This window comes from Rhipicephalus microplus, chromosome 1 (assembly GCF_043290135.1).
Source record: "Rhipicephalus microplus isolate Deutch F79 chromosome 1, USDA_Rmic, whole genome shotgun sequence".
NCBI classification, from domain to species: Eukaryota; Metazoa; Arthropoda; class Arachnida; order Ixodida; family Ixodidae; genus Rhipicephalus; species Rhipicephalus microplus.
This window is the reverse complement of record NC_134700.1, coordinates 207,068,894-207,091,771: the sequence shown is the minus strand read 5'-3', so window position 1 is coordinate 207,091,771 and position 22,878 is coordinate 207,068,894. Positions and strand designations below refer to the sequence as shown.

Here is a 22,878-nt window from a genome sequence, read left to right as displayed (position 1 = left end):
TGCGGGAGTACAGGTTTGCTCGGAGGTGTACGCCACACCGGCAAGTGTTTCTCGATCGCATTCTTTTGCAAAGCTCTCCGTAAGCTGCTTACAAAACCCACTGTAGAAAACACGTATTTTCACTTTCATTACGCGCCACAACACGGGTTATCGGCATTACCTAATACTTGAATGGTCATTTGATTTATTTGTGCTGAAAGGTTGCTTTGATCCGAGATGGTCTGGCGTAAGGTTCCTTCATTGCGTCTACAGCCAGCGGAAAAACGCATGGAGGGGTTTGGTCTGGCGCAGATATGCGGCGCAAGCACAGGCGTGAAAACAATTTCAGGGTGGGGGGTGGAGTGGAAACACGGGCCCGGTGTGGCACTCGCTGACTACGCGCTTCAGCACAGCGTAAGTCGGCGATGCGTTCGGTAACGCGGTGGGGCGCCGATTGAGTGGACTTTTGACAGGTCTCTGATTTTCACCGCTAGTGTAATCGACGTTCCTGGTAAATCCACGATGCGTATGCCCACACCCAATACAATTAAACAAACACGTCGATCCACCTCGTGATTCTTGAAGAAAAAAAAAAGGGGGGGGGCAGCATAGATAATTGCTCGTCGACTGCTTCGGATAAAAACGATTCCCAAAAGGCGCGGTATATGTCGAATTTCTCTCACTAAATTCAACAACTTCCATATGCTGGCATAAAAGATAGTATCGGAAGCATCGCTTTTCTTTCTCTGTAACAGCGTTCATCGATCTCCTCTCCCTCCTCAAAAAAAACAGCATATCCACGAGGTGAATGATGACGAGAGGGCGGACGGACGTACGGAAGGATGCACGAAAGCATGCACGTAGGCATGGACGGACAGATGAACGCTTCGCCCCACTCATCATCATTCACTCCATGAATATGCTGTGACATCGTTTTCATTGACATGCAATGCGATGCAACTGGCTACTACGAGGACTACGGCGACACGGGACATACGACCCATGACGAAGGAGCTTCGCCACTAAAAAAAAAAAAAAACGAAATTTTTGATTATGGGTGCATTTCTATTTGTAACGATGCTACTTCATGCTGAAGCTTGTGCTGCCTTGTATTTTCCAGAGGTCTTTCATTATATAAGCCTCTGTGTGAGATGTACCCGTAATATTCAATTTTTCCTGCTTTCTTTTGTAATGTTTGTTTCTATCGGCCCGAGTCAGTCCGTTCATTCTTTTTTGCTCTTCTGTTTTATATGCATGCATTTTTTGCCTCGGTACGTACATGTTCATTTGTTTCTTCTCGTCACTCTGTTTCTTTCTCGATCTATCTTTATTTTGCTATCTTGTCCGTTGTTTTCTCTCCTTGTATTTCTCGCTTTTTTTCTATCGTTCTGGCTCTCTTCTATTGTTCTTTTTTTTCTGTCTCTCGTTTGCTTTCTTTCTCCTTTTCTTTGTAAGCTATCTCAAATTCGTTACATTTTCTGTTAACATTCAGAAATTTCAATGGCCTGAAAGTATTTTAACGCAAAAACACCCATCGAAGTGATATACGTTTATTGCCCAATGATAAAAGAGAAAATATGAATTGAACACTTTCTCAAAATTTTCGGAGGCGTGAGTGGGAGATTTCAAACAAGCGATTGATGGATTTATGGGGTTTAACGTCCCAAAAGTATCATTTGATTATGAGAGACGCCGTAGCGGAGGGCTCCGGAAATTTTGACCACCTGGGGTTCTTTAACGTGCACCCAAATCTGAGTACACGGGCCTACAACATTTCCGCCTCCATCGGAAATGCAGCCGCCGCAGCCGGGAATCGAACCCGCTGCCTGCGGGTCAGCAGCCGAGTACATTAGCCACTAGACCTCGGCGGCGGGGCATTTTCAAACAAGCGTATTCGCAAATTTCATATTGTCGAACGATACTTTGAAAAGAAGTTTGACGACAAGCATATCAGACGACATTCTGGGAGACTCAGCAGGCTCCCACATGACCAACCTATCTTCAAGACGATCGTCTTTCTTGGGGACCATCGACGTTAAAATTTCGGTCTGTCTGTCTGTCTGCTTGTCCGCCCTAACGATACTTCAAACGACACCAAACGGCCAACCCCATCCGCACCGCCAACAGATATTGCTCAAGGTTTAGCGTTCATAGTTGTGCGATTGTCAATTAAAAAAACAAATATTGCGCATAGCTGAGGCGCCATAACAACATGTCTATGTTTTGTAAGTCTGCCTTTATACTAGAAGAGGCACACACAAGTAATTCTAAGGACTGTAGCGTTTAACGCACTGCGCTGACAGTGCAACGCGATGCTCAAGAAGGTGTTTCCAACGCTTTGCTAAGACGGCACGAAGGTGGAACCTGCCCGTCGCTTTGCATTCTACACTTTATCACCTCCGTGACTGACGCGCATCTTTTTCCGCGGTCGCGCACGCCTTCGTTTTCGAAGATAACTGCCAGATGGCCCTGGCGTCTAAAGTGCCTAGATGCGCTTGTTCGCCTCCGTTACTAACGCAGTGCCTTCAAAATACCATTCACCGATTTTCTTGCGCAGAACATCAAATAAACGTTTTGTTCACTCGCTCCAGACGCAAGATTATCGTCTTTCGACGACATTGTCAGTGTACCATGTAGATTCAGGCCAATTTTTTTATCCAAAAAGTGATAGTGTAGAGAAACCTCCGAACACTGAAATTGGTCAAACTATCAAGTGCCTTGTAGTGGGTCTACCCAAAACAGTATGCCGCTCGCGCTGAGAGTCCGTGCTTGGTTGTGACTGTCGCCAGTGTGTACGCTCGCTGGTTGCCGGATAATAAGCTTTAACAAATTGGTGGAGGTGCTGTGATCCCCTTCGATGCCCTTAGAGCTACGATCACGTACCCTGCCATCAACCATGTCCCACGACGCCTCTCAGCAAACGCCTCCTTCCATGCCACCCCATTGTCCCGGTGTCCCGAGCATCCGCGATCCGCCCATCTTCACTGGCGCTGATGGCACTGACGTGGAGTACTGGCTCACCATTTACGAGTGCGTGAGCGTCCCCTACAAATGAGACGAGGACGGCAAGCTGACCAACTTGGTGTTCTGCCTTGCGGGTGTTGCCAGTTTGTGGTACAACAACCACGCGTCCGCTTTTGCAACCTGGTCCGATTTTAAGACCGCTATCATCAACGTTTTCAGCCGCCCTGCTGTTCACAAGTTGCAAGCTGAGCAGCGCTTACGTGAACGCGCTCAGGAGGCTGGTGAGTCATTCACCAGCTATATTGAAGATGTTCTGGAATTACGCAACAAATGTAATCACATCATGTCCGAGTCTGACAAGATTTGAAACATCATGAAAGGCATAGACGATGATGCCTTCACGATGCTGCTCGCAAAAACCCCGGCACAGTGGCGGAGGTCATTACACTGTGCCAGAGCTACGAGGAGTTCCGCCGGCAGCGTTCGATGACCCGTCGCCACCCACCCCGAGCTGCAATGCTTGCTGGCTTGGAGGCCAGTTGTCACCAAGTGGCGTTGATGGCAGACCTAAAGTCCTTCATCCGTGAGGAAATCGCGCGTCAATTCTATCTCCTGCCCTTTGCCCACCAACCAGCTGTTCACCAATCCGATGCTACCCTTCTCCCTCCTATCCGTCGAGCGATTGAGCAGGAAATAGCGGTAATAATGCCTGCGTACCACCCCCAAAAGCTTCCAGCTCCTGCGCCCCTGAGTTACGCGCAAGTGGTTGCCAGGCCGCCTCAAGTCGTTCCAGCACCCGCCCCTCTGACGTACGCTGAAGCTGCCGCTCGACCTCCGTCCTCTGCAGTGGGTATGTCCACTACGCATGTTGACGTAACCCTTCCGCCTCAGCTTGAGCCCACCATGCAGCCACCGTTCCGTCCATCGGCTCTTGCGACATGGGTGAGACCTGCCCCGGTGAACAGATGTCGCACACCCGATAACCGGTCCATCTGCTTTGCCTGCGGTTACGCCGGTCACGTAGCCCGTTATTGCCATCGCGTACAGCCGGCTGCGATTTCTTCGCCTGTTTATGGTCAGCTCATCCGTCCCTATCTTGAAGAACCGCCGTCTATGCCACCGCCGTCTCACCAACGTCCATCTCCTCGGTCATCGTCTCCACGACGTCGTTTCCTGTCCCCCATGCGGCCAAGTTCAGCTGCTCACGAGCGGAAGAAATAGTCGTCGGAGGCTTCGAGGCAAGGACTGCGACGCTATGGCATTGTGAAAGCCCTCAGAGCCGCCCATGTAATGTCATTGACGTGCTTGTTGACGGTGTTCATGCATCTGCTCTTATTGACACTGGAGCTGCAGTATCAGTTATGGACGAAAACCTTTGCCGCTTGCTTCGACAAGTGACGACGCCGATTTCTGTGTTGTCCCTTCGTACTGCTAGTTCACATCGTATCCATCCTACAGCAGGGTGCAAGGCTCGCGTAGTCGTTCAGGACGTTCTGTATGTCGCCCAATTTCATTCCAGCATGCTCTCATGACGTCATCCTGTGATGGGATTTTCTCTCCCGCAACGACACCGTCATCCATTGGTCTGCCACCGAAATCGAACTCTCATTTTTCTCGCATTTGACGCCAGAAGACAGTCCCTCGAAAGTGAGCAAGATTCTCGTGAAAGACGATACCATAGTGCCTCCAAGCTTGACGACGGGTGTATCGATCTACTACGCTGTCTCTCCGACACAATTGCACCCCTTTCGCCATCCGACCGTGCTTGCAGAAGGAAAGTGTTGCTAGTACCTTTTGCGACCGTGCAAATCACCCAGGCCAACGCCACTATTTTCGTGACAAACCCATCCCTGTACACTGTTACCTTGGTTGGAGGGGAATGTCTCGGCAGAGTGCAACCAGTTGATGACTGTCACAAAACGAGCGCTCAAAAATAAGGGCGCGCCGCCAAATTCTTGCGACGAAGCGCCGAGAGGTCAATGATAAAAAAAAGAAAACAAGCATCCAAAGACTCCCTGGGCGCGCGTCCCTCTCCCCTCTCGGTAGCCTAGGTTCGCCGACGAACCTCCTCACCCCACATCGGCGGCCGAGCAAGCCCTGGAAATTTCTCGATGGAAAGGGGCGTGGTGATGCAGGGTTGCGTCATCCGTCGTGGACGGCCCTCGTACCGTCTCGCCCTTTACCCAGCCTTCGCTGCGTATCGCACCGACGAAATGATGAGAACTTTCTGGAATCTCGCGCGGAAGGTATTTAATGGAGCAGCCGAGATGGGAAATCAGGAGAAGACGGAAGTTAGCGCTAGAGCGCGTAGGGTATTCCGCCGTGTAGTCGGCGAAGGTTTTGTCCGTAGTGACAAAGCAGTAGAAGAGGAAAGTATGGGCCAGAGTGCGTAGGGTGTTCCGCCTTGTGGGCGAAGCCTTTTGTCTTCCGTGACAAAGGAGGAGAAGAAGAGGATTTCCACCTGAGGGGTGAAGACTCGAGCTACAGGCAAGAGTGTTAGTCTAGCGCTAGCGAGTGAAGACGCGTGGCAAACGCTGCGTGTGGGAAGCCGACGTGTTTCCGGCGAAGAAGGTTGAAGCTTGTAGAGTGGCCAATTGAAGACGTGAGGTTTCCTGGAAGAGAAACTTCGTGGGCAGCGGAACGACAACGTTGGACTTTGAGTGAGTGATGCTCACGAGAGTATCATCCAGACTTTTGTTCCAAGAACTTTGGACTGACTAAGTTTTCTAACTCTTTAGTCTTTAAGTGTCTTGGTTGTTCGATGCATGCGACTGCATTGTAGTACGTATTGTTGTCTGTGTCCATTGTTTCGAGTGTGGCTGATTGTACTGTGTTGTACGTTGTTTTATTGGTGACATATTGTATTCAACTATTCTGGAGTGTGCATATTTGTGTATTGTTTTTGATCTGCCATTATTGAGAATATAATTTTGTTTTGTTTATCAACTCTCGGCTCTATCTTGTTCTTTGGGCCACAGCTGGCATCCGCTGGCGCGCCAAAAAGGACCACTTCTAAATTGTCCACGCTTTGGTGGTGGGGTTCGGGGGGCCAATTCTTCGGCCCCTGGAATCAGCCCGGCGATCGCCTCCCGAATTAACGGGACCCGTGACAATGACGCACAAGTCCTGGGTGTACCCGATGACTCACGTTGTCCCCATTCACGTACCATCGGTGCTGCTTCCACTTCTGATCCATCATCTCCTGATGTATTTTGCCCCTACATTGATTTGGCCCCTACGCTTATGGCGTGGCTTGTGCATCCCTCGTAGTACGTAACCACCATGGGAAAATACCCGAAATAGCGGTCTTTACGATTTTGACCTCCAAGGTGGTTCCGGTGAGAGATTTCTTTTGTGCGTTGCTGAACAATAAAAGATAGTGCTCAATGCACATGTTAATGGCTGTTAAGGGGGAATGAGAGACAGGAGCATTCGGCCTTTAGGTAACGCGCACGCTGCGATGATACCCATTAGCAGCTATTGGCTTGTACATTGAGCACAATCTGACAAGAAAGGGTTGCTACGTTAGACTTGCAGGGTGCAACCTCCTTGGTTTTAGAAAGGTTTAGCGAGAGTTGGGCCGCATAGGCATGAATACAGTGAACTAGTATATACCATGAACTCGAGGTGGTTAAAGGTGGGAAGTAAACCCGAAGCTAAAGCCGTAAGAAAGTGTGCATGTGCCACCTCCCGTTTAGTCCTTGAAATGTCCGCTGGATGGCGGTGCTTCTATATTGAGAATATATGATGAAAAAATGCAAAATGGTGGTACTTGAAGTGCTGAATAGATGGACGAACGGACACACAGACAGATGCATGGATGGACGCATGAACGGACGCAGGCGTGGATGCATGGACGAACGCAGGGACGGACGCACGAACAGACGCACGCACGGACAGGTGGAAGGACGCATGGACGGTTACACAGACGTACGCAGGAACGGACGGAAGCAAGAACGAATGGACGGACGAATGCTTCGCCCCACTCCCCATCATTCACTCCGTGGATATGCTGCCATTTTTTTTCTTCTCTCCATCTGTGCTCGAGTTACTGGCAAGTTGCCATGGCTGATGACGCTCGACCGAAAACTGCGTTCATCTCACCCGACGGCCTGTGCGAATTCAACGTCATGCCATTTGGTCTATGTATGCACCTGCGACCTTTGAGCACATGATGGCCAGAGTTCTGCGCATTTCACGTGTTTGTGTTACCTCAATGACGTTGTCGTCTTCGCTCCAGATTTCTCCACGCATCTCCAACGTCTGAAAGGAGTTTTCGCACGGGTGAGCAATGCTGGCTCGCAAATAAATCTGATGAAGTGCCGCTTTGTAGCACAGAAACTCACCATCCTAGGGTACGTCGTGTCCAAGGATGGTATTCTTCCTGACCCAGCCAAGCTTCTCCGGGGCCGAATTCCCCAAACCTGGGTCCGTCAAAGAACTGCGCAAATTCGTGGGCCTATGCTCATACTTCTGACGCTTCATACGAAACTTTGCCACGATCATATCGCCGCTTACGAAGCTCCTTAGAAGTAACGGACCTCTCAAATCGTGGTCGTCCGAGTGCGACGACGCCTTCGTGAAGCTCCGCCTTTTGTTGACGTCTCCTCCCATTCTACGCCACTGCGACCCTACGGCCCAACAGAGGTGCACACGGACGTCAGCGCTGTAGGCTTCGGCGCTGTCCTGGCGCAGCGCAAACCCGGATTTTCTCAATATGTCGTAGCATATCCAAGCCATACACTCACGAGAGCCAAGACAAAGTACACCGTCACGGAGAAAGATTGCCTGGTCATCGTCCGGGCCCTTAAAAGTTTCGACCTTATTTGTATGGTCGCCCATTAGATGTCGTTACCGATCATCATGCACTTCTGGCTTTCATTATTGAAGGATCCCTCAGGCCGCCTCACCCGTTGGGCTCTTCGCTTACAAGACTACGACCTCCACGTGCTGTACCGCAACAGACGCCAGCATGCTGACGCCAACGCCCTCTCGCGCTCCCTTCTACCTGAACATGACGTGCTCTGCTCATTATCTTCGGTTGCTGTTTCTGTCATTGATGTGTACATCATCGCTACCGAACAGCGAAATGAGAATTGTATCGCCCCACTGATCGAATTGCTCTCTGATCCGTCCGCAACGCCATCCACGCGTGCCTTGCGTCGTCTAGCTCACCATTTCGCCATTCGTGACGGCCACCAACGCCGAAGCAATTACGACGCCGATGACCGGCAGTGGTTACTCATGATACATCGCATTCTGCGGTCGGAGATATCAGAATCTTTCCATTCTGATCCGCAATGCGCGCACTCTGGGGTATTCAAAACCTACCATCGCATTCGACAACGCTACATCTGGCGCGGGATGTACCACTACGTGCAACAGTTCGTTCGCTCCTGCCTCGCTTGCCAACGCCGCAAATTGTCAGCACACATCTCGCCAGCCGGTCTGCAACCGTTACCTTGCCCTGAGCGTCCGTTTGGGCGCATAGGTATCGATTTGTATGGACCACTTCCTCTGACGTCGGCTGGTAACCACTGGGCCATCGTCGCTGTAGGTGATTTAACGCGATACGCCGAAACCGCTGCTCTCCCTTCGGCTACAGCGCGTGATGTTGCGTCCTTCCTACTGCATCGATTCATACTGCGCCACGGTTCACCCCAGGAGCTTCTCAGTGATCGAGGCCATGTATTCTTGTCAGAAGTCGTCAAAGCCATTCTCACGGAGTGCCGTTCTGTCCACCGCAAAACTACTGCTTACCACCCGCCGACGAATGGTCTCCCCGAACGCTTTAACCACACCCTCGGCGACATGCTTTCGATGTACGTCGCCGCCAACCACACGAATTGGGATACTATACTGCCCTTCGTCACCTACACCTACAACACCGCCCCTCAGAGCACAACCGGTTTTTCACCTTTCTTCTTGCTGTACGGAAGGCACCCGTCACACACCATCGACACGATACCGCCGTACACGCCGGATCCATCTGAGTGTGCACCTATTTCTGAGACAGCCAGCTTTGCTGAAGAGTATCGCGAGCTTGCCAAGACTTTTACGACGCATGAGCAAGAGCGGCAGAAGAGTATCCGTGATGGCTCCGCCACTTCTGAGCCCACGCTCCTTCCTGGTTCTCTTGTATGGCTCTCATTCCCGACCTCTGTAGCTGGCCTTTCTTCCAAACTACTCCCAAAATACGAAAGCCCCTATACCGTGTCATCGACCGCACATCTCCGGTCAACTATCTTATCGAACCAATTGAACAATCTTCGGACATGCGCTGTCGCGGGTGCGACATAGTCAACGTGGAGCTCCTGAAGGCATACTATGACCCGCTCATAATGACAAGCTGTTAGGTCACTAGGCGTCTCCCTCTTCGACCCCGGGGTAATTGTAGAGAAGCCTCCGAACAGTGAAATTGGTCGAACTCTCAAGTGCCTTCTAGTGGGTCTACCCAAAAAAGGACGCCGCTCGCGCTGAGAGTCCGTGCATGGCCGTGACTGTCGCCCTTGTGTATGCTCGCTGGTTTCCGGCTAGTAAACGCCTGATTGCTTTTGAAATAGTCGCCGAAATGGCGGATGTGTTTCGTATGAAATGACCAAATTAGAAGCTTTTATCGTAAGTCAAAAGAGAGTTCTGACGACGATCTTTCAGCATATAGTCATTTTTGCGAAAAAACCACGATCACACAAACAAAGCAAACACAGTCAGGAGGACGCCTGCTGCACCCGCGGGTACTCCTGTCATCCACTCTCTCAGGGACATCGGGCTTCTCCAGCAGGCTCAGCAACCTCAGGGAGGCCACCAGTCCATCGCTCTGCCGTCCCCAGTGTCCCGGAGGACGAGCCAGATGCCGACGGGTCTTTCCAGCAGGTATGATCGGAGGCTGCACTCCGGCATGCCAAAAGACTGGCTGCTGCTGGCTGCCAGTCAGCCTTGCGGTCGTGTAGACGGCGCTCTACCGGCCCTCAGCTCTCGGGGGCTCCTCACGCGGCATCCCCCGCCTGAGCTTTGTTCAGGCACTGTCGTCGCACTGCGGAGTCGCTGAAGTCAGGGTGAACCATCGCCAGAACATCGTGGCGGTGGACGCGACCACCAGGAAAGGCCTGGAAGAGCTCCTGGCCATCTCGGAGCTGGAAAGCATACCGGTCACTGCCAAGGAGCCGGCAGACCTTCGGACAAGCACCGGCTACCTGCATGGTGCTGACAGAGGCCCGGAGGTGGGGTCCCTGCTGCCTGGCCTCCTGTCCACGATGATTGTGCTGTCGGACACCAGAGAGGGGCACACAGTCACCCTGCTGTTCGGAGTTCCGTTCCCACAGAGCAGGTGACGCTGTATCACATGCGCTTCCCTGTACGACCGGCCAGGCCCCGACCACTCCAGTGCGGGCAGCGTGGCCAATGTGTCCATGTCAAGAAATGCTGCACCTGGCCTGAAGGCTGCATCTGCTGTGGTCGGATCCACACTGGGGTGCAAGACTGCCCACACACATGGCCGTGGTGTGTCTGCTCCTCTCCTGCCCCGCCTGCTGCAGACGCTGCCTTATCCATGTCTTCCCTAGATACCTCACCGACCTCACTACTTTCGGCATTACATGGGAGCATCAAAAACAAACGACACTTTTCCTTCTTCAAATACTTCTACACTTTCGAACTCCTTGTCCCAAACTTTAAGTCACCTGATATCAATATTTTTAGTAAGCCAGTATTCTCTGTATTCTAGTATGTGGGAATTGAGGGTAGCCCGCTGCCTTTGCGCGGGCTTTGCCGCCTTTTCTGCCATTCTCATGTCCCGACACGTCTGCCCTTCTTTGCTGTCAGCCGTGGTGAGAGAGCAGAGTGACGTTTAACTCCCTCACCCGGAAGCGGATGTTGACTGTGGCGCCGCGCGTGGGGACTCCCGAGAGGTTTTCGCGCGCTGCGTCGGGAGCGGGCGGACAGTACTCTCCGGGACAGCAAACGGTGAGCCACGCTATCTTTTCCGTCCGTCGACTCCCGTCGCTCGGGGGCTCGTCGGACTTCGCTGACGGCGCCTCGCGCCTGAGGCGAACGCTCACCTTTTGTTTCCCCGCTGCGTACGCATGGCCGAGGGCGGTACGGTGTCCTAGTGCGTGGCCTAGCTAAGCCGACCCGTCTCCCTCCGAAGCCAACGCGAGCGCCTTTGCCCTCGCTCGAGCAACCGGGCCTTTGTCCCGGTGTCTCCGTGGATTACCTTTACCGCGGAGACGTGCTCATGGCACCCTGTGTAGTACTTTGCGCCCGTGGCGTGGATAAGCCTATTTGCTTTCCCGCAGCGACTTTTTGCAACGGGCTGTACTGCGTTTGGTGTTGCCACAATAGGGAGTTTTAGTGCTGGGTACGCATTCTCTTGGGGCTTTGCTGGCTTGGGAGGGCGCGGCGTTGCGTGCCCAACCCATACCCAACCGGAATGCCTTTTAGTTGGCGCCACGGTGGCACGCACGCAAACGCAAGCCGCACGAACTTCACACGCGCTCGCAGAGCCATAGCGTCTTGTCTCGTAAGTATTATTTAAATCTTTTTATGATTTAAACTGTTCAATTAAACATACATAGTGACCAGGACACTTTTTTTTATTGTGTACAGTAATCTGGTATACGCAAAGAAGTGAAATACAAGGTTATTGTAACGACAGTGTCGACATCTTGTGACACTTCGTGCAACTGCAGTCATGAACATGTTAGCTTACGCGTAATGTTTTTGTGGTGAAAATGAATAAATAAAGAGGTTACTCATTTGTAGTATTGTCAATGTGCAGTTTTTGCACCAGATGTACAATGCACAACGTTTCTGCAATAACAAAGTTGTGGTTGTCTGATTCACTATGGCCACGCTAGATGGCGCCACCTATTCAGCTGGTTGGGGGGCTGGCATATGCTTTTTAGCTTCTATGTTCCAGGCTATTCTAGCTTTGGAAATCTGGCTGAAACCGTGTAATCGCTATAAATGCTCGCACTTTGGATTATTTTAACTCGACGGCTAGAGTATCCGCAGTGCGGATACCGTGAGTTCTTGCGAAGGTGGACCGCGCGGACGCATGGCCCCATCGCCCCAGCGATCCTGCGACGCATCTGTTTGTGGTTTCGCGCATGCGCAATACCGCCGCCCCGACGTCCTGCGTACGCAAGCCGCTTGGGTACCCAGCACTAAAACTCCCTAATAAAGTGTTGCGACTTTGAGCAGTATCGTGTTCTCGTCACGGCGACGGTTAACGCGTGCCCTGCGGCTCGCTAAGACCGGACCCACGCTGGTGGCCGTACTCCTTCGGGATAAGTGTACACCACAAGTAGTAAGCCAGTATTTTGGGAGAAGCTCATCTCATGGCAATACTGTCCTTGTAGTTTTGACAGCATGAGTAAGTCAGGTGCTTTCTCTCTATCTATTCTCGCGTAGACTGCATAGAAGCACATATGATGGGCGAGGGGTGATGTCACAGTACGTTTCTAACCAAGTGTGTGCTGCAAACCCTAGATACCTCTTTGTAATCCACGCAGTTTCACCTGACCGAATAAGTTACACGGAGTTATTTCTCACAGTGAAAACCAGAGATGTATTAATGGGTGGTAATTAACATATATTTACGTTATTGCTGCAATTTTTCGCTCATAACCAGCGCAAATAAACTCTATGATTCACACAAAAAACCGCTAGAAATTAATTTATGCGATCAGACATCACACACATACACACAAACGGAAGAAAAGTATAGACAAAAGCCACGCTGCTGAAATGACACTCTCGATAGTCGAAAAGAGCTCATCAGGGCCTGTTTCGTGTGGGCGTCCATCTCAAGTTGCGTTAAGTTGCATCCAGAACAGAGAGGTTACGTAGGGCAAAGTCCTGTGACTAATCTGACCGTACGCGACCGTACCGTACGTGACTAGAGAACCACTAATCGAGGTGCCGTTGTCAGATAAAAAGGAGACGCGGCGCCGAAGCGCTTTGTCCCAGAGTTACACTTAACTCATCAACCCATCATCATCCTACGTCTGTCCCGGCACTGCTTCCCCCCCCCGCCCCCCCCCCCAGGGTCGTGTGGGCGGGACGTTTTGTTTCGGGCAGACGGCCATGCCCTGGCAAGCAACGTTTCTAGACTAGGTAAGTTGAAAAACTCCCCGCGTAAGACTTCTCGTCACACGGTGCCGGGATAGCTTCCGGTTTGGTGGAACTGGCGGCGCAACAAGCTTCCGCTAGCAGACGAAAACGCGTAGTCGTCGTGGCGGCCGTTCTGAACTTTGCAAACAGTATATTATCGATATTTGTTGTGCTGCCGCAGAAACCTAATACTGCGCAATAATTAGCAGTGTAAGGCAAATACAAAATAATTATGCTTCTCTGAACAGTCCACAATAAACAATGCTTGATATATAGCATAACATGCGAGTCTGTCAGTTAGTTGCTAGTTGGTGTACGTTCCCAATAGATTTTTAGACGCGAAAACGCAATTACAATGTCTTCAATCCTTTTTTGTGGCTGTGTTTTTCGTGCTTGAAAATAAATTACAACTATGTGACGCAATCTCGTGGCTTTTGTCTGGTTATGTAGTAAACCTTTTTTTTTTTCCATGTCAGTCACATTCTTTAGCAACTTATACCGTCGAAAAGCTACGCGTGCGGCCATTTTCTTGAGCATGTCTTTCCTCTGCTTTTTCTGGAGTTCCTCTAATGAAACCTGTTAACACAGCTGCAACCAAAGCTACAAGCAGAGACCGCACTTTGGGGTATCGGTGAGCACTACGTAGTCATTTTCTCACGAGTCTGCCTGCTGACGCAATGGGACAACATGAACACACTTTCAGCTTTTCTATGTCCTCTAGAAGTTCCGCATATCGGTAGATGGTATCTGCCTTGCCGGGTTACTTGGCCAAGCGATGGTGACGGCTGCTAATGGTGAATGCCATGTCTTCTGCGACTACGACGCCTTTATCCACAAATGGCGCTTTTTTTTAGCCCTACAAACACCACAAGACGTCTTGTCTCGCCGTTCTCAACAACTTTCCGTCAGCATGCAAACAAACGTTTTCTATGTCTTGAAACGAAATGACGCCGCTAGTTGACGGCATGTCGGGACTTATTTCACTGTCTTCGAGCTCAGTGCTCAAAGATAGTCTATTCTTTTTCGCCGATAATATTCTGGAAAATACCCCACTCCTAAGCGCAGCTTTCGCTTATTTATCGAGAGCCCCGCGACAAAGGTAAGCGGGCAACTTCGGGAATATTCGTGGAACGCATCCATCGACGAGGTCCCACTTTTCTCTTGCGATTTGTACCTTCTTACCATATGACGTGCGTGAAAGTCTTCAGGATGTCCTTCTCACGAAAGTGCATATCACACACACGCGAGTTGTTGGACAGTTTCTTATCCGCACGAGGAATAGCGTGGTGCCATACCTCTCGCTGCTCAGGTACACGTGGGCACAAAAGAAATGCCATGGTTTCTCTCATTTCCTGTAGCTACTCTACAGCCGAGAACGCAACATATTGTTGCGAATGTATTTACTACTTTAGAGTAGAAAAGTACTCCAGCAGTCAAGATGGCAGCCGTTGTGTATTTCGAACAGCCCAAAAACGTCGTCGTCTTCTTCTTCGCACCGCCCGCATAGCTGCATAGCCGCGAACCCGCAACATCGACCTCCGGCGGCGAAAAGCGCCGACCCGGCGCTTGTTAGCAGGTGTTGGACGAGATGTACGGCTTGAGGCGAGCGACGTGGACGATGTCGGAAGATGTGGAAGGTATCGAAGGGTTTAGAGGTGCTATTTGATAGGTAACATCAGTTACCTGCCGTAGCACACGATAAGGTCCGGAATACTTGGGTAGAAGCTTTTCAGCCAGACCAACATGTCGCGACGGAGTCCACAGAAGAACGAGGTCACCTGGACTAAAGTGGACGTCCCGATGGTGGCTGTCATAGCTACGTTTCTGACGGAGCTGCGAGTCCGAAAGGCGCTGGTGGGCAATCTGGCGGGCTTTCTCCGCGGTGCTAATAGCGCGGCGAGCATATGCTGTGGACAGGTCGGTAGGGTTGGGTACAAGCGTGTCGAACGGCAATGTCGGGTCTCTTCCATACAAAAGGTAAAAGGTAAAAGGGAGAATATCCAGCAGTGTCGTGGCGTGAGCTATTGTAAGCGAAAGTGACAAAGGGTAGCGCAATGTCCCAGTCACGATGATCCGTCGACACGTACATGGCGAGCATGTCAGTGAGTGTGCGATTCAGACGTTCTGTGAGGCCGTTTGTTTGAGGATGGTAGGCCGTCGTAAGCTTGTGCTTGGTTGCACAAGAACGAAGTAGATCGTCAATTACCTTAGATAAAAAGTAGCGACCGCGATCGGTGACCAGTTGACGAGGAGCACCATGATGTAAGATGACGTCTTGAATCAAAAAGTCGGCGACATCTGTAGCGCAGCTGCTTGGAAGAGGTCTCGTAATTGCGAAACGGGTCGAGTAATCTATGGCGACGGCGACCCACCTGTTACCGTCGGTAGAAAGAGGGAAAGGGCCCAGCAGGTCGAGGCCGACACGATAGAAAGGCTCGGCAGGTACGTCGATCGGTTGAAGGAGCCCGGCGGGGTGTACCGCTGGCCTTTTGCGGCGTTGGCACGACTCACAAGACCTAACATAACGTTGTACAGAACGGTAGAGGCCGGGCCAGAAAAAGCGTCGGCGGACACGGTCGTACGTTCTGGCAACACCAAGGTGGCCAGCCGTTGGTACATCATGTAGTTGCTGAAGTACGGTCGAGTGCAAATGAGTGGGTATTACGAGTAGTAGTTCGTTTCCCACATGGTGCATGTTGCGGCGGTATAAAATGCCGTCTATGACAACGAACATGCGAAGCGAACTGTCTGTACAGCCTGTGTTCAGGCGGTCGATTAGCTCGCGTAGGGACGCGTCACGCCGTTGCTCACATCCTATGTTGCCGAAAGCAGAGAGCGAGGAAATACAGATGGACGCGTCGTCGGTTACTAGATCTGGAGCGTCAACGGGGTACCGAGAGAGGCAGTCGGCGTCTTGGTGTAAACGGCCAGACTTGTAAACCACTGTGTATGTGAATTCCTGGAGGCGCAGAGCCCAACGAGCAAGGCGCCCCGTTGGATCTTTGAGGGCTGAAAGCCAGCATAGAGCGTGATGGTCAGTGGTAACTGTGAAAGGCCGGCCATATAAATAGGGGCGGAATTTACCAACTGCCCATACAAGCGCCAGGCACTCGCGTTCCGTAATAGAGTAATTGCGTTCGGCAGGAGAAAGGAGCCGGCTGGCATACGCAAGAACTCGATCGTGACCGGATTGACGCTGGGCTAAAACCGCGCCAATACCGTAGCCACTAGCATCAGTGCGGACCTCGGTTGGAGCAGACGGGTCGAAGTGGGCGAGAATCGGTGGCGTGGTCAGAAGTGTTATGAGCTGGGAAAAGGCCGTGCCTTGATCAGGACCCCACTCAAATGGTACATCTTTCTTCAAAAGATCAGTGAGGGGGCGTGCGACCTCTGCGAAGTTTCTGACAAATCGTCGGAAATATGAGCATAGGCCCACAAAACTTCGAACGTCCTTGACACAAGTCGGTACAGGAAAATCCAGGACAGCTCGGACTTTGTCGGGATCGGGGCGGATGCCGGAGGAGTCAACGAGATGCCCTAGAATAGTAACTTGGCGATGCCCAAAATGGCATTTCGAGGAATTAAGTTGGAGCCCAGCCTCTCGAAATACTGAAAGAATTGAGGAAAGGCGCTCGAGGTGAGACTTAAAGGTTGGGGCAAACACAATCACGTCGTCCAGATAACACAGGCAGATAGACCATTTAAAGCTGCGCAAAAGCGTGTCCATCATCCGCTCGAACGTTGCCGGCGCATTGCACAAGCCAAACGGCATTACCTTGAATTGGTAGAGACCGTCAGGCGTTACAAAGGCGGTCTTCTCCCGGTCGAGGTCGTCCACGGCGATCTGCCAGTAACCGGAGCGTAAGTCTATCGAAGAAAAATAGGTTGCACCATGAAGGCAGTCCAGGGCATCATCAATACGAGGAAGCGGGTAGACATCCCTTTTGGTGACCTTGTTTAAATGCCGATAGTCCACGCAGAAACGCCAGGTATTGTCCTTCTTTTTAACTAAGACTACAGGGGACGCCCACGGACTCGATGAGGGCTCTATGATGCCTTTTGTGAGCATCTTATTCACCTCCTGTTGGATAACTTGGCGTTCTGATGGTGACACTCGATAGGGACGCCTGTGAATTGGGGCTGCATCACCGGTATTAATGCGATGTTTGACTTGCGATGTTTGACTTATGGGCCTACCGTCAAAGTCAAATATGTCCGAATAGCTCGTGAGAAGATCAGTGAGGTCTTTGACCTGAGACGGCAAGAGGTCTGAGGCAATCATCTTAGTTACATTGTTGAGCCGTGTAGATTTGGCTGCGTCGGTGCTATGCGGGTTCGGCGAGGCGACTGTGGCCAGTTCACGTGACACTGATGAGATCTGGCACTCGTGTGACGGTGAAAGAGTGGCGAGAACAATGCCTTGTGGTAGGATTTGAGGGCTGAGTCCGAAGTTCAGAAGAGGAAGGCACGTCTTGTTCGCTGTGACAGTTAATATGGTGTACGGGGAGGAAACGTTGCGGGCCAATAAAACACCGGGAGAGGGAAAGACCACGTAATCCCCATCCGGAACACTGGGATATGGTTCAACTGTGACACAAGTTAGGGCTTGGGGTGGGAGGCGAACAAACTCAGCGCACGAAAGCTTGTTCTGTACCATCTTCGACTCTTCGGTGGCCGCAGGCAAGTCAAGTTGCACGACGCCGGCTGAGCAGTCAATTACAGCGGAGTGGTCGGACAAAAAATCGAGTCCAAGGATGACGTCATGTGGACAGTGAGCGAGAACATGGAATAGAACGGACGTCTGGCGGTCGGCGAATCTCACACGCGCGGTGCACATTCCGAGCACAGCCGGGGTCGCTCCACTAGCGACACGTACAAATAGGGACTCTGGCGGCGTAAGGACCTTGTTTAATCGTGCACGGAGGTCAGAGCTCAGAATTGAAATATGTGCGCCGGTGTCAATAAGGGCAGTAACAGGAAGGCCATCCACTTCTACATCAAGCAGGTTCTTGTCCGTAGTCAAGGTCAGCAGAGGGTTTTCAGGTCGGGAGTCCAATGCAGCGTCACCTCCGGGAGCTGCATTGCTCAGTTTTCCGAAGAAGGGCGTCCACTAGGGTGGGGCGACGAATAGCGGCGGTGCTGAGGTGACCTGGAGCGACGGTCATGCGGGGACGGCGAACGGCTGGACCGGCGGACTGGTGTCGCAGGAGTGCCATTGTACGGTCCATCGTCACGAGCGCTGTACTGCAGGGGCCGGTGGTTGTCGTCACGTCGATAGCCAGGAAACGACCGAGGTGGATACGTGCGGAAACGACAGTAGCGGGAGATGTGTCCTACACCATGACAATGAAAACATATAGGCTTGTCGTCCTGTGTCCTCCACTGAGCAGGATCACGATAGCGGCGGAATCTTTCTGGTGCAGGAGAAGGCGCTATGGTACTGACCCGAGGTTCCGTCAACGAACACACAGGCTGCAGCCCAACGTTTGCCAGCTCCTCTCTCACGACCTGTTGGATCAACGAGATCGTTGGTCGATCATCAGATGGGCGGGTCAGAAAGGACGGAGACGCGGCCTCGATTTCTCTACGAACGATGCGAACCACACTTTCGTTGTTATGTGGTTGACTGCATGGCGGCTGAAGGTCCTCGCAAGATGACGTAGCGGCCGTGTTCGGAAGTCGCAAGAAATTCTTGGCGACCCGGCGACTCTTCAGCTCTTCGAATCGGCGGCACTCTTTGATGATGTCATCAATGGTGGAACAGTCTTTGGAAACCAGTATGTTAAAAGCATCATCTGCAATGCCTTTAAGTAAATGGCTTACTTTGTCTTCCTCGGACATGTTGGGGTCGGCACGATGGCAAAGGGCGAGAACGTCAAGGATGTAGGTGACATATGATTCGGTCGTAGTTTGTGCCCGACCAGAGAGTTCTTTAGAAGCGGCCCGCTGGCGTCCGACGGCCTTACCAAACAGGTCACGAAGCTTCTGTTTGCAAGTATCCCAGCTGGTTATGTCCGCTTCATGAGCCTCGAACCACGCGCCAGCTGTTCCGCAGAGATAGAAGCCAACGTTGGCGAGCATCATCGTAGGGTCCCACCGGTACACTGCTGCAAACCGCTCGAACTTCGGAATCCAGTCGTCAACGTCAACATGGTCGGTGCCGCAGAAGTTGCCAGGGTCGCGCGGTTGCGTCAATACGACCGGCTGTACAGGCTGCGCCGGAGTCGCGGCTGAAACAGGAGCGGCAGAATTGGTTTCTGTTGCCATGGTCGGGCAGTCGAGAACACGTCCGCTTCGAAGTTCCGTCTTGCGTCGTACCCAGCGCCACCACCAAAATGTTGCGAATGTATTTACTACTTTAGAGTAGAAAAGTACTCCAGCAGTCAAGATGGCAGCCGTTGTGTATTTCGAACAGCCCAAAAACGTCGTCGTCTTCTTCTTCGCACCGCCCGCATAGCTGCATAGCCGCGAACCCGCAACAATATGGGCATGATGGAAACACGCAACGCATACAAAGCAGAACAGGGCACGCTGAAGCACAAAACTGTTCACGCAGAAAGAAGCCTCCACAGATATCGACGTACTGCAACATGCACAGGCGACGGATGTTACGGCAGTGACACGAGCGAGCATGCAGTGAGTGAATCCGGATGCGACAGCAACGCCCCATTTGTCGCTGGCAGCGGCAGCGCCGCGCCACATCGCTCAGTTTTGCAACTTACCTAGTTCTAGAAACGTTGCTGGCAAGGGGGCCACCGTTCGGCGCCAGGCGCCAAACAGACGCGGCCTACCTCCCGGCGTACAAACCAGGGAGGCCCGACAAAGGGACTATTCACCTTTTCTTAAACGCCTCCCTGGGCACCGCCATAGCCCTCCTTGGGCTGCGCAAATCGGCGCGTCCCCTCGAAAATGCACTGGCAACACTGCGCCCCTAGCCTTTGTGCTCCCGCGCACCGCCCATCATGGCGGTGTTTTTTTCCTTCACGGGAAAAGGTGTATACTAATCGAGGTTAGACTCAATTCATTACATTCGTCACTAACGCCGACACACTGACTCTGTTTGCTGATTTTCATTTTCAGTTTCTTTTTTTTTTTTGACCGCGTGCTTGCGCCATCTATTGGCTCACAACGTATGATCGCATCTGAAAACAAGGGAAGCGCAATATTGCTATGTTAAAATTAGATTCCTTGCACGCATACACGTTTAATATATTATTATTAGTTAAAAGATGTGATCCAGATGAATTGGTAAAAGAAAAAAACATTAAGTTTTATGTACATATTTTGGCTTATTTCAAAAAATATTGCTTTCAACGTAGAAGAGAACTGGTTCTTCTGGCACGGCCTTTGTAAGTGAGGTGTCTAACCGCGCTGCTTGTCAGTCATTGCTCAGGCCTCACCTCAGGTTTTACGAATTAATCTTTCGCCTTTTACTAAAGATTACCGTGGGGTGGGGCACTCCAATGAGCCTATAGGCCAATTTTTGGGAGGCCTTGCCCGTTTGGGCAGGGCCTAATGTTGAAATCGAAAGTCAGATACTCAAGCTGGTGGTTCACGCATAACTTATGTGGTGATCCGGCGGGAAGTTCTTGCTTGATATGCCCGGAATGAGTGCTGGTGCCAACGTTGTTGTGTTCTGGGTTATCACTTATCGATCAATGGAGAAATCAGCAAGAAAGCTCTATTAATTTCGTTAATTACGTTAATTTCGATTATAACATTTAGTTAAGTATCCGGAGATGTACAGCTTCTGCTGATTGTGATCAGGCCCCTTTGTGACACTTTTCTGTTCTCGGCCAGCATTTGTTTTTTTTTTCTTGAGCCTTGTGCTTCATGCTATGGTCTCTAGAATGTATTCTAAGGACTATGTGATGCTTGTGCGTACATTTTTCTTCTTCCATGGTAAGCTTTCTCAAAATAACTGTGCTGCTTACTTGGCTGCTAAAAACAGCCAAATTGAGTAACTTCCGTGTTGTCCGGCAGTTAACTCTTCGCTAGAAAATTTTCGCTTGTTACATAAAAGTTTCGCATCTAAATGCTCAATGTAATCGATATACGCGCGTAATACTTGATCTAATTGAGCAATCTTTGTATACCTTAGCCCATTTTGCGATAATGAAGTTCCTGCAGCCCTGTACATTTGTACATGTGAGGCGCAAATGTACGCCTACACGACTTTACTACGTCTCCCACTTTTGCATAAAAGCATTCGTGTACTATTGCGTCGGTGGTTCAGTGGTAGAATACTCGCCTGCCACGCGGTTGGCCCGGGTTCGATTCCCGGCCGACGCAGTTTTTTTTTTCTTTTATATTTTGTTTTTATTTTATTGATTTGTTTTGTTTGCCAAGGTAATGCCATAACATTTTTTTTCTTCGCGATCACAATTGGATATTTAGGATTTCAGGACAGCTAGTCCGATGAATCGTACGTCCTGTTCATGACCATTAGACAGATACAAATTACCACTGCAGTGGCGCCTCTGGCGGTGTACAGAATGTTCTCGCTGCTTCTGCGAATGCTGGAGTGATACCCGCTCAAATTTCAAGCCTTTATCAATATTTGTGTGAGCGAAAAGCAATTTGATATAACAGGACTGTGTGAACTTGTGGACTGGGTGTCCTCAATGCGATGGCTTCACATATTCAAATTAAAAAAGAGGAGAAACCTTACGCCATCTTCCACAAGTCCCATGCGCTTCCTAGCGGGTCGCTATCAGTGGGTACCGAGTTCAAAACGATCCAACAGCATACTTACCTGGTTCCGGGGCTACCGTGATCAACTAGGCGGTGCCCCCAGGGAGAGGCGCGGGCATTGCACTGCGCTCGTGCTGACCCCTGCCACTACCCAAAACTGGGGCAGATGCGGCATGCAATTTTTGGTAGTGGGGGACTGCGTTCGCGCTATCCCCCTAATAGTGTATCGAAAGAAAGATTCCGAGTACTTAATACCGCAGAAACCCTACCAGTTTAGAGAATGGAAACTGTGCCTGTGGTCTGTTGTATCACAATATCATGCAAATACGTAGCGGTGGCGTACTGAACTGCCATACCGCGAGGCTAGATGGCACGGGTAGTACTATCATAATCAATAAACGGACGCGTTTTTTTTTTTTTTGCAGGTGGGGTGGTTCGCACTGCTCGCTTCCTCTGGTATTTTCTTTTTCGTTGCTAAATCGCGCTTCGCGTCTGTAATTATCGCCAGGTGACCTAGTTGGCTTCGACTGGCAAAAAACAACGTCAATCAAGTAAGGTTTCCATCGTTTATTGCGAGTGTCCAAGCCGGTACAACCAATGTATACGGTCGGGTCCGAACAAAACAAGTCACTCATACATATTGAAAGCTTTCAATCCATGTGTAAAGACTCTTGGAAAGCTAACAAGCATATGCATATTACTGAACATCGAGATCGCTGAATGAGCGTCGGTCTCATCGTGTTGCGGCGTTCGAGTTTAATAGCGTGCCTTCAAGACAAGGGTCGGATTCTGCCGTCAGATGCGGCGCTTGCCCTGTAGTGTTGATCTTCAAGTGAAGTGAATGCATGATGCGGAACCGGAAAGGAAACTTGGACATTGCCGATAAATAGCTCGAAAATTGAGAGCAATGTAGTTTTGCTAAATTTGAAAAATAAGCGATTGCGGATGCGTGCATTTCTGAATCTTTCTCGCTCTGCAATGCTACATTGAGTACTTCACAATTCTGCAATGTCGCGTCGTGTCGAGAGCGTAGGCACTAGTTTAATACTCAGTCGTGAGCCAATATCATAGGTATTATATATTTAGGGGATGGGCCTAAAATATTTCAGGCTTGCTACATTTATTGTT

The 22,878-nt window shown here is 50.8% G+C and overlaps 3 non-coding genes across 3 annotated transcripts; all 3 read left to right on the top strand.

Annotated features, from left to right (window-relative positions):
* The first annotated feature begins 20,441 nt into the window (after positions 1–20,441).
* LOC119160213 (U5 spliceosomal RNA) lies at positions 20,442–20,568 on the top strand. Its single transcript, XR_005108287.2, has one exon. It is a non-coding gene; the product is annotated as a U5 spliceosomal RNA (small nuclear RNA).
* Positions 20,569–21,277: 709 nt separating this feature from the next.
* Positions 21,278–21,348, top strand: TRNAG-GCC (transfer RNA glycine (anticodon GCC)). Its single transcript has one exon. It is a non-coding gene; the product is annotated as a tRNA-Gly (tRNA).
* Positions 21,349–21,803: 455 nt separating this feature from the next.
* On the top strand, positions 21,804–21,967 carry LOC119160194 (U1 spliceosomal RNA). The gene has a single exon (XR_005108277.2). It is a non-coding gene; the product is annotated as a U1 spliceosomal RNA (small nuclear RNA).
* Positions 21,968–22,878: the final 911 nt, after the last annotated feature.